The 16350-nt window shown below is 42.2% G+C and overlaps 1 protein-coding gene across 5 annotated transcripts in view; it reads left to right on the forward strand.

Moving 5' to 3' along the window:
* Positions 1–16350, forward strand: part of CASR (calcium sensing receptor) — a 171603-nt gene that overhangs the window by 35781 nt on the left and 119472 nt on the right. For 2 of the 5 annotated variants that reach the window (XM_075119358.1, XM_075119360.1), the window contains exon 2: positions 4607–4759. The exons of the other annotated variants lie outside the window; for them this stretch is intronic. The gene's annotated coding sequence lies outside the window, so the exon portion shown is untranslated. The remainder of the gene's footprint in view (positions 1–4606; positions 4760–16350) is intronic. 5 annotated transcript variants of the gene reach the window in all.

Below are 16350 nucleotides of genomic sequence, written 5' to 3' on the forward strand. Positions count from 1 at the left end.
TCAAGGTTGGTGTGTGGGAAGAACACCTCTCTATAGAAGAAACGAACACAACCGGAACATGGCTTCTTTGTTCTTTGCAACTTTGAATAAGATACAGTTATTGCCCCCAACATCTGGCGTTTTGCTGACCAGGCTTATTTTAGCAAAAGCAAGGTTATCTTTGGTTTATTCTGCTTCTCTTAGCTAATCACTATTTGCTAGGCCTCTGATTTCTTGACCAAACTCTGGACTTTGGGCCTGTAGAAAAAGCTGACACAATCCATATATCACGTTATTACATAAGCAGCAATGGATTTTGACCCTTCATGTCCACTGTGGTGGTTTTTCACTTTCCTTTGAAGCAACTGTTACTGGCCGCTGTCAGAGACAGAGTCCTAGGCTAAATAGGCTGCTGGTCTGAATAAGTATGGCAATTCCTATGGTCCTACATAGGCTACAAAGTGGATAACGGGTAACTGTGGGAATTGTGGGAAGAGGTAGTCAGCATCAAAGTGTGATTGTTGAGAAAACCTTTAACTTACTTTCCCATCTTGTAGATAGGGAAAATTAGCCAGGGAAAATGTATTTCACCCAAGAGTAGTTAATAGTGTTGCAGTGGAAGCAAGGGGACTGCTATGGAAGTTATGCTGGGTGTTAGGACAACTGGTCCTTTTTGAAATGCCTCTGGTTGTACTGGCTGAGAGTCATATGCCTGAAGTATCATCCCTTTGGCATCCTCAGCAAACATGCAGCCTTGCAGGAAGTTTTCTTTAGTGAATAATTGATAATAACTTTGCCCTTCTACATCACCTTTGATCCAACAGTCTTGCAGTGCTTTGCCCAGGAAGACAAGGGCCATTAGCCCCATTCAGGATTCATTAGACAGCATATGATTGTGTCTTCAGTGCTGCATCATGAGTGCTCTCCTGCCCTCATGGAATATGCTGGCACAGGGCCTGTCCTACAGTGAAAAGCAACAGAGGGGAGTCTGCAAAAACAACGCTGCTGTTTTCTTCCAACAGACCCCAATACTGTGTTTGAGGTTCTGTGGCCTGTGGTGTGCACGAGGTCAGACTACATGATCATGATGGTCCCCTCTGGCCTTAAAGTCTATGGATATGTCTACACTGTTATAAAAAACCCATGGCACCAAGACTTAGGCTCACGGGGATTGAGCTGTGGGACTAAAAATTGCAGTGTAGATGTTCAGGCTCAAGCTGGAGCCTCGACTCTGAGACCCTGCAGTGTAGACGTACTCTATGAGTATGATCAGCAGGATAGATCTGCATCCCACTATAGCCACTTCTTCTTCACTGCCCACATCTGTTCCCCCCACACAACTGTAGTCCCTCCTATCTAACTTTTCTCTACTCCTCTGCCATTGGTGTGAGCCCAATAGGCTTTCCCCATTCACTGGCTCACCGAGACTTCTTACCTCCTTCCCACCATCTCTAGTGACCCCTTTCACAGACTCCCTCCCTAGAGAACTCATCTTCCCTGTCCAAAAGACTCTTCCAAGACCCTTTCCCACCATATATCATTATTTCTTGGGAGTAGTTGTAGGAGAGAGATTAGACACAGTGTCCGGGAGCAGAGGAGGGGAGAGATTGGGAAGAGGGTCCAGAGGAGAGAAGAAGAGAGATGGAGGGAGTAGAGGGAACAATTATTACTCAGTTTAGAAAAATAAGAAAAACGGAAAATGGACACAGAAAAATGGACAAAGAGATATATCAAGATACAGTATATAAAAATAAAGTATTATAGAAAGGAAAGGGGAAGAAAAAAGGACATATAATAAGATCCAAAATGGTTTATTAATAAACAACATAGAATTAAATAAAAAAATTACAATAAACAGCGCAACAAAAAGGGTTTTTAATAAAAGGGGCAAGCTACAGTACAGCAGTTAGGGCTGGGGATAATTTAGGCTCTGATTCAGCATAGTATTAAAGCATATGCTTAGCTTTAAGTATCTGCTTAAGTTTCACTGAAGTTAAATCCCACTAAGGTTAAGCACATTCTTGATTGTTTTGTTGAATTGATGCCATGTTGAAATTGGCTCAGAACAGCCACATGTTTGGGTCCGACCCTGGGAGTAGCACTGTTTTTTTAGTACTACTTTATGGAGTAGTTTTGCCTTCTCATATTTAGCCAGGATCGAACTAATATTCCATTTGACCTCTGTTTTGTGACATTGATGGGACACAATTCCAACAAATTTCTGAAATGGACCCTGACCATATTACAGATTGGGAAACCAAGCACAGGCAAGTGAAGTGACCAGTCCAAAGCTACGTAGCAAGTCAGTGGCAGAGCCAAGAGTATGATGTAGGCATTGGGTCACAGTCCCCTTTTCTAGTACATCCCTTGGCCCGCACCGCTTCCAGCAGCTCCCATTGGCCTGGAGCAGCGAACCGTGGCCACTGGGAGCTGCGATCGGCCGAACCTGCCAACGCGACAGGTAAACAAACTGGTGCGGCCCGCCAGGGGCTTTCCCTGCTCAAGAGGCAGAACAAGTTTGGGAACCACTGGACTATACTAACCTGCTATCAGAGCTCAGATAGCGTGTTTTTAAGCCTCTCTGTTTTCAGTTTAAACCAGGTTTACCAAAAAAATCCTGGGTTTTACAAAAAGTATTCATTTTTTTCTGATTTTCACCCTACTTTTGTATTGTTGAAATATATAAAAAGTAAGTTTTTTTTATTAGGAAAGTACAGTACATCGCATGAGATATATGTATTACGATACTACATTAGTCTGTGTGTATATGCAAAGCTGTCTGTTGAAGTATGTATTAGTCTAGAACAGTGGTTCTCAAAGCCAGTCCGCCGCTTGTTCAGGGAAAGCCCCTGGTGCACCGGACCGGTTTGTTTACCTGCCGTGTCCGTAGGTTTGGCCAATTGCGGCTCCCATTGGCCGCGGTTCGCTGCTCCAGGCCAATGGGGGCTGCGGGAAGCGGCGCGGGCCAAGGGATGTAATGGCTGCCCTTCCCGCAGCCCCCATTGGCCTGGAGCGGCGAACCATGGCCAGTGGGAGCTGCGATCGGCCGAACCTGCGGACGCGGCAGGTAAACAAACTGGTCCGCCTTGCTAGGGGCTTTCCCTGAACAAGCGGTGGACTGGCTTTGAGAACCACTGGTCTAGAAGATACACACAATAAACAAACAGGCACGCACACATGCTTTAAAGTTACTGATGAATCTCACGTCCATCACATACACATTTCAAGCTGCTAGCAGATAATGGTTTAAAGATTTGACACACTAAAATGGGAAGAAAATGAAAATCTATATCAGGATATGTTTCAGAACACAAGGAAGTATTTGAAAGTTTTAAAAAAACAAAAACAGGAGAAAAGGATGAAGTTGAGCGTATGCACTACATATGGTGTGGCCAAATTATTAAATGTAAATATTTATAGGCTAATAGTTCTAAGTCTACAACAGTAAACTGTTTATTCAAATGAAAAGTTTTATTTGGGGATTAGAGATATTGTTTTTTTAAACTGAGTGGTGGCATTGTGTTTTGAGTTCTGTTTTAGTTCTGCAGCAGACCACATTGAATTCCATTAATCAAAGCATTAATCTACTGAATACTTCCCCCCATCCTTCTGTCTGCCAAAATAAACCCCGATATTTATCAAGAAAAATTATTAATAGTTTTTCCACCAATTTTCACCTGTTTTTGTTGTTGTGGTAATAAACACTGATAAATTCCTGGGAAAAATTAAATAAAATAAAAACAGAAAACGAAGGACCCTACATGTCTTATAGAAGTGTTACATCTCAAGCAGACTGCTCTTCTAGGAGCTCATAAATACTACGGCTTTAAAGAATTGTTAATTCCTTATCTAAAGTTTTGAAGAGGCAATTCTGCCGACACATGATACATTTTCTGCATTTCTTTATTTACAAGGAAAGAGGATCATTTGCTCCCACTGCTAAGCTGTAAAATAGGAAACTGATTAAAAATCTGATGATTAACCCCTTAGCAGTACAGGGGTTAATCTGTATGCTCTCATACTCCTCTTCCCATCGATGGCATTATCCTCTCAGCATGATTCCCGTCACTGTCAGACCCACCAGCCACAGTTGCTTACATTGGCCAACTGGAAAGTTCGAGTTGTATTTTGAATAACAATTGTATAAAATTGTATAATTTGTATAACTTATGTACAGCTGCTCTCTGCTCTTCAGTCTCTTTTTCTGTCTGCCTCAATCTTTCTCTCATTGCTCTGTGTTCCTCTCCCCTCATTCAAATAGACAGAAAGGAAACGATTTAAACTGTCCTGAAAATTCTGTAAATCCTGCTGACCAACCTCCTTCTGAGTTGCCTTTTTTTTTCTTTTTGTTTCTGAATAGGTAACGAAGGCTGAGCACAAGTGATTTTAAAAGAAGGAATAGGAGGCTGGGGGGATCAGGGAAGTGGCAACAAGTCTCAGACATTTATTTCTTGCCCACCATTTCAAATCTGGCTTACGTCAGCAATACCTGAAAGTTGATGCCTTTTGATTGTTCATTGACCTGTGTGAAATGAGTTGGAGTCTCTTTCTATTTGCTAGTGCACAAGTATCCACATTAAAAAAAATCACCTGTCACAATACCCACTAATTGATGTTTTATTTGCAGTCTTAGCAAGGAGCAATGACTGAGAAGGCCATAGAGGCTGAACTTCTGTCTGACCCCTAGCACTGTTCCCTCCAAGACTGGACTCAGGCACACTGGCAGATGGTGGGTGTTGGAGAAACATTTCCTGTTGCCTATGCTGAACCTGCTCAGTAGGTAAATGGAGGACTTCATTCCCTAGGGGTATGAATCTGGCACCTTTCACCAGTTCTGCATTTGCTGAAAAAAATAGAAAAAATTATAAATATTGTACATTAGACAGTAAGAGCAAGTCAGTTAAGTGATTGTGTTAACACCTGTTACTGGCAAAGCTTCTGTAATACACGTAGGAGAAATGGCATGTTTGAGATGCAGGAATGTATATATAATATGCAGGAATGTATTATATACTCTGAAAGGCACACATGTTGAATGCCTGTTTCACCTCCAGGCAAAAGTCTAAACTAATCAAACTTTGAAGCAGGGTGCCTTTCCAAAGGGAATACATATGAACCCAAGGTATGTATCCCTGGTTCTCTTTCATCCTCGACTGTGTACCCATTGGGACTATAGATATATGCTAGAATTGCTATCCACTTTACAAAAAAGACTCTCTCGATGCCTGGTATAGAAGGAGCAAGCCTGGATTATGCCCTGTCTGATGTGGATTGTGGTAATGTCATCTGAAGACAGCAAGGTCAGGGACACTGGCAATCAAAAATCACACTTTTTTGTGAAAATATTGTACCCTCTGCTTTACAAGTAATGCCTAAGATGGATATAAATGAAACATATGAGTGAAAAAATGCTCACTTCTATATTTTTCTGTTTATTTCCTTTCTACCTTTTGATGGCGGGTGTATAATCAGTTTTACTATCTCCTCTGTTTAATCAGTTTCTCCTGCTTATGTGGGTCTTTCACACAGCAAAAGGGAGAGGAGATATAAAAACAGGAAAATACTATTGTAAAATCACAAAAATTGTCAGGGACACACAGAGACAAGCACAGCACCTGAAACTGCTTTTAACTCTTTGTAGAAATTGATTAATTTCAAGTTAATGGTGTCCTTTTAAAGGGGGAGTTCCTTTGTGGAGGAGGAAAACATGCACTTCTTTGGGGGGAAACAACAGAATTTGCAAGCTGTAAAATGGGAAAGAGAGAGGATGAAATTCTGTGCTGCATCTCTTGGAAGTGCAGTGCAGAAGGCTCAGCCCAGATGAAAAAAGGGGCAAAGATGGTTTCACGCCACATTTGTATCCTGGAGATTCTAGGTTGCTCCGGGTTAATGTGGTTCAAAGCATAAATTAGGGGAGCCAGAGGTTGATCTAATTCATGGTAGCTTCCCAAAGGTTGCCTATAGGCTGTTCTGCAGTCTGTAACTGCATAGAATCGCTTATAATTATTCTCTTCTATTTTGTTCTGTTCTTCTCTGCATTCATCACCATAGTATCTGAGCACATTCCAGTACTGGATTAAGCATCTGTCACATATCATTTCTTATCGCAGGGGGGAGAAGCGTGCCCCATGGAATGTTTTGTTTGATTGGATTGTATAGATAGATCAATACATTGCTCTATTTATGTTAGAGAAGGTAAGGTCAAAGAAATGCACCTTGCACTTGGAGAAGAAGGTGGTGAAATTTGTGATGGTCTTCGTTCCTGGAGGAGTTCATTCTGTAAGCTCAGACTGGCCCCTGAGAAAGCTCTGTCTACAGCACAGATGAGCTTTACCCTTATTGTAGTAAGGTCCAGTTGTACCACAGGAGTGAAGTTGTCGACCATTACATTCATCCTGGAGCTTTAGATTATTTTTTGGTACTCGGAGCCCCAGGTTTGAGTCCCTTGAAGATATATTTGCTGGTGTCCACAAACTCCAACCTTTTTCTGTAATGGCAGCTGAAAAGACTATCTAGCCAGCACTGTATCAGCTGGTAGTGATCCACTGCCACTTAGCAGTGTCTTTTCAGAATACCTGTTCAGCACAGCAGGAGCAAGAGTGACAGATTTTCCTGCCTTCCTGCAGGAAGAAGGAGAAGAGGAGAAGCTTTTGTGGTGCTCAGTAAACACTCAGAGGCAGGGAGTCTCACAGAGGTCTGCTTCATTCAGTGTCTGAGTCTACCTGATTAGCATTGCACAACATCAGCCAATGCATTACATCACAACCAATTTCAACTTAAAAGTACAGTTCCCCACATCTTCCTTCACCAGCCAAACATAACGATAATCGATTAACAGTAAACATTAATCTAATGCAGAATTTCAAACCCTTATAACCAATCTACTAAGAAAATTTGCAAACAGTGTTCAATTAGTCTTAGCGGAGCTCTGCACTGTTGGTTGGACCAGTGGAGCTCCCCTGGAACACTGGCGTTACTGCTGTCAGAAAGCAGCAAGTTCACTTGTTCTGACTGTTCTATGCCCTGGGGCTCCTGCTGTAGAGATGTTTGTGTAAGACTATAATTTAGAGATCCTCCCTCATAAGGGACAGTATTATGTATATAGGGATTTGGAGACATGATCTGGAAGCAGGGGTAGAGAACACAGGGTAGCTGCATACAGCAGTTCTCCACAGAAGCTCTCTAGTTTGTTTTTCATAAAAGTTTAATTCTGTTCTTTTTCACTGGTTTGTTGTTCAATGAACCCCAAGATTACTACTTGGTGTCAGGTTTCAGAGTAGCAGCCGTGTTAGTCTGTATTCGCAAAAAGAACAGGAGTACTTGTGGCACCTTAGAGACTAACCAATGTATTTGAGCATGAGCTTTCGTGAGCTACAGCTCACTTCATCGGATGCATTCAGTGGAAAATACATTCCACTGAATGCATCCGATGAAGTGTAGTACTCCTTTTCTACTTGGTGTCAGATGTGCCAAATGTGAAAGAGACTGCAGTCATTTTGAGGCTAACTCCTGGTTTTGAAACTGAAAGCAGAGGAAAGGAGAGCGTGTAGAGCAGCAGAGAACAACAAAGATTTTTGTGTGTATTTTATGAGTACATTATTAGCTTGACTAGCTTAAGAAGAGAAGAAAGCAAAAAATGAATGTGTGGGAACCTCCATCCCATTTGCAATTGTCAGACAATGTTGCAGAGAACTGGAAGAAATTCCAACAGAGATTTGAATTGTATTTAGCAGCCACGGAGAGGCGGGGGGGCGGGAGGAGGAGAAAAATGATAAAGAGAAAACATCAATCTTTTTGTTGGGGAGGTAGCACTGGATATTTAAAACAACTTTAAGTTTGAAGAAGGTGAAAGCAAGAAGTTAATTAAAATACTGACTAATTTTAAGGAACATTGCATTCCAAAAAGGAATAAGACACAATTTTTTTACATGCATGCAAAAAATTGATGACACCATAGAGCAACATGTCACAGAATTAAGTACATTGAGTAAAACATGGGACTTTGGTGAGCTGACACAATCTCTAGTCAGAGATAGAATCATTTGTGGCATTAAAAGCAATATGTTAAGAGAGAGACTGCTCTGTGAAGGAGATTTAACTTTAGAAAAAGCTCTCCAGATATGCAGGGCAGCAGAAACTGTCAAAGCGGAAGCCGAAGAGCTAAATTCACCAGAAGTGGTTATCCACATACTAAGTACAAAAGAGTAAGGCCAGGAAAAGTCAAATCTACTCGCTATGAAAGTCACTGCTAGGGGGAAGACTGGATAAAGATGGTTATGTGGAAGGTGTGGATCACAGCATGACCCCAAACAAGTGTTTTGCCTCTGAGAAACACTGTCATAAATGTGGGGAAAATAATCATTTTTGCAAAACGCTACAGATCCCACATGCAAAAAAGTTAAGTGCATTCAGTTGAAGACAACCTGGTTGAGTATTAAAAAAAAAATAAAAATGCTGGGACCAAGCAAACCTGATGAAAGGGACTGGATACCGCCCTGTGAAAGTGAAAGAAACAATTATTCCACTCGGGCACAGGAGCTCAGATTAATAGTCTGTTTGAACAAGATTATGAGGCACTGAAAATAACACTAATTCTAGGACCAACAAAAATAAAAGTAACTGGTTATTCTGGAACAAATATACCATGCAGGGGAGGTGCACTGTTAGCATCAACTATACACACGCCATGTACAGACTCCCATTCGTTGTAGCGCCAAAGGAGGTGACACCAATTTTAGGCCTGGCCACCAGATTAAAACTTAATCTGGTAGATCGGGTGCGCTCACTACAAGATCATACTGAACCTGGCAGTGAGGCACTCCTTCAGGAACATTGTGGTTTGTTTCAAGGGTTGGGTTGCTTGCAGGATGAACATACAATCCAGATAAACAAGCAGGTGCCTCAAGTTATCCATTGATGTAGACAGGTGCCATTTGCACTTCATGATAAACTCAAGGCTGAGCTTGCAAGTTTGGAAGCAATGCACGTAATACAAACAATTAAGGAGCCAATGGAACAGGTGATCTCTATAGTCTTTGTGGAGAAAAATAATGGCTAGCTACTCATATGCTCAGATCCCAGAAACTTCAACAAGACTATAAAAAGAGAACATTTCAAACTGCCAACAAGAGAAGAGATTATAGCTCAATTGTGAATGCACACAGTTATCGTATATTGGATGCCTCCTCAGGATTTTGACAGCTAAAATTAATTGAAGAAAGCTCAAAACTATGTATATTTAATATCCCATTTGGAAGATACAGAATCTTATGGCTACCATTTGGCATAGCTTCAGCACCAGAAGTGGACCACAAAACCAAACATATGATCTGTGAACATATTAACAGCGTTGACACCTCAAGGGATGATATCATCATCTGAGGCTTACCTAAAGAGGAGCATGGCTATAGACTTCAGGAAGTTTTGGATGAAACTAGAGCTGCAAACTTGAAACTAAATAGGGAGAAGTGTGTTTTATGGGTTCCAGAACTGACTTTTATTGGAGATATTATTTCCAACAAAGGTGTAAAACTGATAAGAGGAAAATTTTGGCCATTGAAATGATGCCTCATCCCCAGTCAAAGAAAGATGTCCAGGGGTTTCTGGGAATGGTTAATTATCTTGGGAAATACATATTTTATCTACAAAAGCAGCGGATTTGAGAAAACTCCTAGAAAATAAAAATGAATGGTACTGGTGTGTAGAACAGGAGGAATCATGGGAAGGTTTAAAACAAAAACTGATACAAGAACCAGTGCTGAAGTTTTATGGACCAGGCAGGCCTATTAAAATTTCATCAGATGCTTCACAGTCTGGGTTAGGTGCAGTGATTTTACAGAAACATGAGAATTGTTGGAAACCAGAGGAGTACACATCCAAATCACTGACTGATGCAGAAACCAGATATGCACAGATTGAGAAGGAGCTTTTAAGGATATTGTTTGCCTGTAAGAGATTCAATCAATATATTTATGGCCAGGCAGTGGATGTTGAAACAGACTAATGGCCCTGATGGCATTATCTGGAAAACTGCTAAATGACTGTGCCTTAAGGATTCAAAGAATGATGATAAGACTACAAAAATATGATGTGGTTGCGATCTATATGCCCGATAAATTCATGTTCACTGCAGATGCTCTTTCCAGAATGGTGACTCCTACTACAAAACCAGAAAAGACCTTACTGATAGAGATGCAAGCCTGTATAGATCTGATTGTAAAGTCAATTCCTTTAGCTAACAGGAAACTGCAACAAATAAGAGGGGAAACACAAAAAGATTAATTGTTGGGGAACCTTAAAGAGTTGGGGATGATTAAAGAGTAGCCTGAAGAAGTGAAGTAAGCAGTTGCTGTCCAAGTATAAGAGACTATTGGAACTGCAGACATGAATTTACTGTGATAGATGGGGTGATTTTCAATGGTAGAAAGGTTGTAAATACCAATGAGCCTCCGGAAAGAAATGCTACAGACGATCCATGATGGTCATTCATGAATTGAGAAGTGCAAACAACACGCACGAGATGTATTGGCTGTGGATCATTCATGACATTACTAATGTGGCAGGAAACTGTTCTCATGCTTGAAATACAAACCATGCCAACAGGCAGAGCCGCTGAGACCTTGCCCAGTTGCACAAAGGCCTTATGAGAAGGTAGTCACTGACTTATTTACCTGGCAATCAAAAGCTTATTTAATAGTCACAGATTATTTTTCTGTATATCCAGAAATTTGCACTGCACAGGACTAATAGTAAGTCAGTGATAGCCGGCATGAAGGGAATCTTTTCCAGACATGGAATTCCAGATGAAGTCTTTAGGGATAATTGGCTGCAATTTTCCAGTGCAGATTTTAGGCAGATTGCCCTAGATTGAGATTTTCATCACAAAACATCAAGTCCAAATTACCCCCAGTCACATGGACTTGTGGAAAGGTTGATATAGACAGTAAAGAACCTTATGAAAAAGACTTTCAACAGTGGGAGTGATTTTCATAAAACTTTATTGATTTACCAAAGTACACCTCTGGGGAATGGCTCTTCTCGAGCTCAGCTATTAAAGGGAAGAAGGATCAGATCTAATTTACCAGTCACTGATAACGAGCTGAAATCCCATGACAATTAAACTGTATGGAAGATGAAGGAAAATCAGAGGGGAAGCAGAAATATTATTTTGAAAGCAAGGGCCCGTGATCCTATCTCAATCTAGGTGATAGAGTGTGCCTGAGGCATCACACCGATAATACTTGGAACCAAATGGGTTACCATTAAAGGACAGCTGCATCCAAAGTCTTACATAGTCCAGATGGACCAAGGGAACACATTTCAGCATAATCAGGGATTTAAGAATAATCACAGAACGTTCCAAAACACTGACAGTCGATGTGGACTCTGGCATTTACCAACTGACTTGATTGTTTAATCATCAATGGACAAAGGCTTTTAGCAAAGCTTTTGACACCGTCTCCCACAGTATTCTTGTCAGCAAGTTAAAGAAGTATGGGCTGGATGAATGCACTATAAGGTGGGTAGAAAGTTGGCTAGATTGTCGGGCTCAACGGGTAGTGATCAATGGCTCCATGTCTAATTGGCAGCTGGTGTCAAGTGGAGTGCCCCAGGGGTCGGTCCTGGGGCCGGTTTTGTTCAATATCTTCATAAATGATCTGGAGGATGGTGTGGATTGCACCCTCAGCAAATTTGCGGATGATACTAAACTAGGAGGAGTGGTAGATACGCTGGAGGGCAGGGATAGGATACAGAGGGACCTAGACAAATTGGAGGATTGGGCCAAAAGAAATCTGATGAGGTTTAATAAGGATAAGTGCAGGGTCCTGCACTTAGGACGGAAGAACCCAATGCACCACTACAGACTAGGGACCAAATGGCTAGGCAGCAGTTCTGCGGAAAAGGACCTAGGGGTGACAGTGGACGAGAAGCTGGATATGAGTCAGCAGTGTGCCCTTGTTACCAAGAAGGCCAATGGCATTTTGGGATGTATAAGTAGGGGCATAGCGAGCAGATCGAGGGACATGATCGTCCCCCTCTATTCGACATTGGTGAGGCCTCATCTGGAGTAGTGTGTCCAGTTTTGGGCCCCACACTACAAGAAGGATGTGGATAAATTGGAGAGAGTCCAGCGAAGGGCAACAAAAATGATTAGGGGTCTGGAACACATGACTTATGAGGAGAGGCTGAGGGAACTGGGATTGTTTAGCCTGCAGAAGAGAAGAATGAGGGGGGATTTGATAGCTGCTTTCAACTACCTGAGAGGTGGTTCCAAAGAGGATGGTTCTAGACTATTCTCAGTGGTAGAAGAGGACAGGAGAAGGAGTAATGGTCTCAAGTTGCAGTGGGGGAGGTTTAGGTTGGATATGAGGAAAAATTTGTTCACTAGGACGGTGGTGAAACTCTGGAATGCGTTACCTAGGGAGGTGGTAGAATCTCCTTCCTTAGAAGTTTTTAAGGTCAGGCTTGACAAAGCCCTGGCTAGGATGATTTAATTGGGGATTGGTCCTGCTCTGAGCAGGGGGTTGGACTAGATGACCTCCTGAGGTCCCTTCCAACCCTGATATTCTATGATACTAAAGGAGAAACTGTCAAGCAACAAGAGAACAACTCAGACTTTAATGAAAGGCTGATACTAAGATCAGAGAGAGAGATTCAATGTCCTGAAAGACTTGTGGAGACTTTCTAACCTGCCTGAAGAAAGGGTACTTGAGGAAAGTAAGTGGAAAGTGAGCTGGTAACCTCTCCTCTCTAGGTAGTTGACATGTTGTGTTTATGGAAATTTACTAGATGGGCTGAGAATTTAATGTATGTGTTATCAGATAGTTATGTTTGTATATATATATATATATATATATATATATGTAAAAAGATAACTAATTGTTTTTTAGAAGGGACGATGTAGAGATATGTTTGTGTAAGATTATAATTTATAGGGGCTCCCTCACAAGGGAAAGTAATATGAATATACGAATATGGAGACATGTCCTGGAACCAGGGATAGAGAACACAGAGTAGATATGTATACCAGTTTACCACAAAAACTCTCTAGTTTGTTTTTCATAGAAGTTTTATTCTTTTCTCATTCAGTGGTTTGTTGTTTTATGAACCCCAGGATTATAACACAGGCATTTCAACTTACTGTGGTTGTTTCCTCTCTGAGACCCGCTCGAGCAAGACGGGTGACTCAGTGCCCTTTATCTCCTTCCCTTCTGAGATCTGGAGAAGGTGTCACCTGTTCCTCCTCTGTATGTGTCCACCTGGAATGACAACCTTATAGGACTTCAGGGCTACATCTTCTGATACCACTGCTGTTTGTGACCATTGTTTTCCATCATAGATATGCACAGAGTCATGTTCATTAAATGGTGGCAGCTCCTAGGACCGAAAACCATATTGAATGTTTATTTTGCCTTACCTGTCTCAGTTTTCTGTTGGCCAAAACATCAGCAGGTGGCAACCATGCTTCAGTGGTGTCCTTCTGTAATTTAACCGTGCTAAATACAGATCAGAGCCTGACTCTGAAGCTTTTTTCAGTTGGAGCTTTATTATTTTGACACTGTTTTCCATCAACCCATTGAGTTGGGGATAATGAGGACTGGTGGTTACATATCTAAACCTTTGCAAACTGCTTAAACTCATACCCACCAAACTAGCCCTTTGGCAGAAATTACTATGTCAGGTATAGCACGTCTAGCAGAAAAAGATTTGATATGCACAATAATTGGCTTAGCCGTAGTATTTTCTAGTAAGGCTATCTCATGGAAGTGAGAATAATAATCTGGGACAATTACATAGATTTTTCCAGGCAATGTAAACAAATCTATGCCTGTTTTGTTCAAGGGGGGCAATTTTTCCTGAACCACCAACATGGGCCCTTTTGCTTGACGTGTCCTGTGTATGTTTGGCACATTCAACAAGCCTTCAGAGCTTCCTCAATGTCACTGGTCATTTGAGGCCAGTATAAAATATCTCTCGTCCATCTTTTAGATTTTTCAATCTCTAAATGACCTTCATGTATCTTTTTTTAACATATGTTTCTTAGGGATCCCTATCATGGTGATTTTAAACAAAATTCCATCTAGGACTTGGAGCTTCCTTTTCAATTGATAATAGGGGCTGGGAATATGTTGTCCTGGCCACTCAGTGCAAATAGCTTTAATTATTTTTTGTAGGGTGTCCTCTTGAACAGTAGCTCTGGCAGTCACAGTCCACATTTTGTCTGAGACTGGACAGATTTTTTTTTATCAGATTGACAAGTACAAAATCTAGGTTTGGACTTTGCTCCACTGTATTTTTGTCAAGTGCTCTAGAGAGTGTCTGCACCTACCAAATCTCTCCCAAGTTTGCATTCAGTTTGCAAATCATACATTTATAACTTGATTAAATAGTCCCTGTGTTCTTGGGGGAGTGTCTTCCAGGCCCCTTTTGGTAATGGCGATAAGTGTTTTATGGTCAGTTTCAGCTAACATTGGCATCCTGTAAAGAAATGAAACCTTTTGCAACCATGGCCTAAGGCCAAAGTTTCCTTCTCTATTTGAGCATATTGATACTGAGTTTATGTTAGTGCTTATGACTCATAAGCCACTGGTCTCCAAGTTTGACCAGCTGTTGTAAGAGCACTGCAGCAATGCCCTCCTTAGAGTCATCTATGGACAACTTAGTTTTACACTTACTATCATAGTAACCCATGACTGGGGCCTCTTTAATAAACTCCTTCAGTTTCTCAAACACCTTATTAAGATTTTCATCCCATGTCACTGGGCATCTTTGCACAATAGTGCTCTCAGATTGCTGATTTGGATGGAATAGGCATAGATTTCCCTACATAGTTCATCATTCCAAGGAATCTTTGAAGCCTTTCCTTGTCTGTTGGGACAGGCATGGGCGCCAGGTTTGTATAATTTTTGGTGGTGCCAGGAATGGGTCCAAGCGGAGCCGTCCCATCCATAGGATGGACCGGGGCAACCACCCCAGGCCCCGTGCTTGGGGGGGGGCCCATGCTTCAGGGAGATATGGGGTCCAGGGCAGCCTGCGGTGTTAGCGGGGGGCCTGGCACCGGCAGCAGCAAGCCACCCGGGCCCAGCCTGCCCCACTATGCCCCACCAGCTCCTGGCGTCACTCGGGGGAGAGGGCGGAAGCCATAAAGAGGTGGGGCAGGGGTTTGGGGGAAGGAGTGGAGTGGGGGCGAGGAAGGGGCAGGAAGAGGTGGGGCAGGGCAGGCTGGGGCCGGGTTGCTCACTGCTGCTGGCACCAGGCCCCCTGCTAACTCCTCAGGCTGCCCCGGATCCCATGTCCCTCTGAAGCGCAGGGGCTCCCAAAGCGTGGGGCCCAGGGTGGTTGCCCCGGTCCATCCTATGGACAGGATGGCTTTGAAAATAAAAGCCCAAATATTGATGGAGCCAGGCCCACCTTCCTGAATATTGGTGGAGCGTGGGCACCACGGGCCCATATAACTTGCCGCTTATGGGGACAGGCATATTTGTTCTGGCTTCAACCTTACTGTGAACTACTTGTACACCTTGATGTGTTAGCTTCTCTCCCAAATATATGTTATTTTTGTTATATGGAATTTACATAAAACATTTAAGGCCTGGCTTGGCAAAGCCCTGGCTGGGATGATTTAATGGGGGTTGGTCCTGCTTTGAGCAGGGGGTTGGACTAGATGACCTCCTGAGGTCTCTTCCAACCCTGATATTCTATGATTCTACATATTTGTTTGTTTACTTTAGCTTTGCAGTTCTGGCTCTTTCCAGAGTTACTCAGAGCCTCTGGACCTGTTCTTCTACTGTTTTTCCCCAGATCAAAATGTCATCTATGTAAACCTTAGTCCCCTGTAGACCGTCAAAAATGTGTCATATTTTCCAGTGAAACATCTCAGGTGTTAAGCAAACCCCAAATAGCACTCTGAGTTTTTTTGTCCCAGATCCCAATCACAATCTGGTCTCTTCTCAGTGGCAGCCCCCCAAAGTTTGAAGATTGGCTCTTCAGCCTTTGATCACTTAAGCTCTTTCTTTTTGCACTCTGTCTAAAAACATCTCTCTTATATGTTACATTTTTATGTGGAGTGCAGTACTCCTCAAGTTTCTGTATCACAGTTTAATAGTTAGCCTCCTCTGCCTGAGATAACTGAAAACTGTTAAACACATTAAGTGCTTCAGAGCTAGCTATTGTCAGAAATCAGGTGATCTTTTGACTGTCTTCCCTTTTTGCTGGCACCCAATGCTTGCAGATAGAGAGTGCAGTGCTGTTTAAGCCTTCTCCAGTTGTATTTCACATTTCCAGAGAGTTTCAGCTCTGATGGAGCTTTTAATTGCTCCATTCTTCCACTCAAGGTATTTTCTTAGTTGGTTTTATTCCTGGCCCCATGTG

Source organism: Caretta caretta, chromosome 1 (genome assembly GCF_965140235.1).
Source record: "Caretta caretta isolate rCarCar2 chromosome 1, rCarCar1.hap1, whole genome shotgun sequence".
Lineage (NCBI taxonomy): Eukaryota > Metazoa > Chordata > Testudines > Cheloniidae > Caretta > Caretta caretta.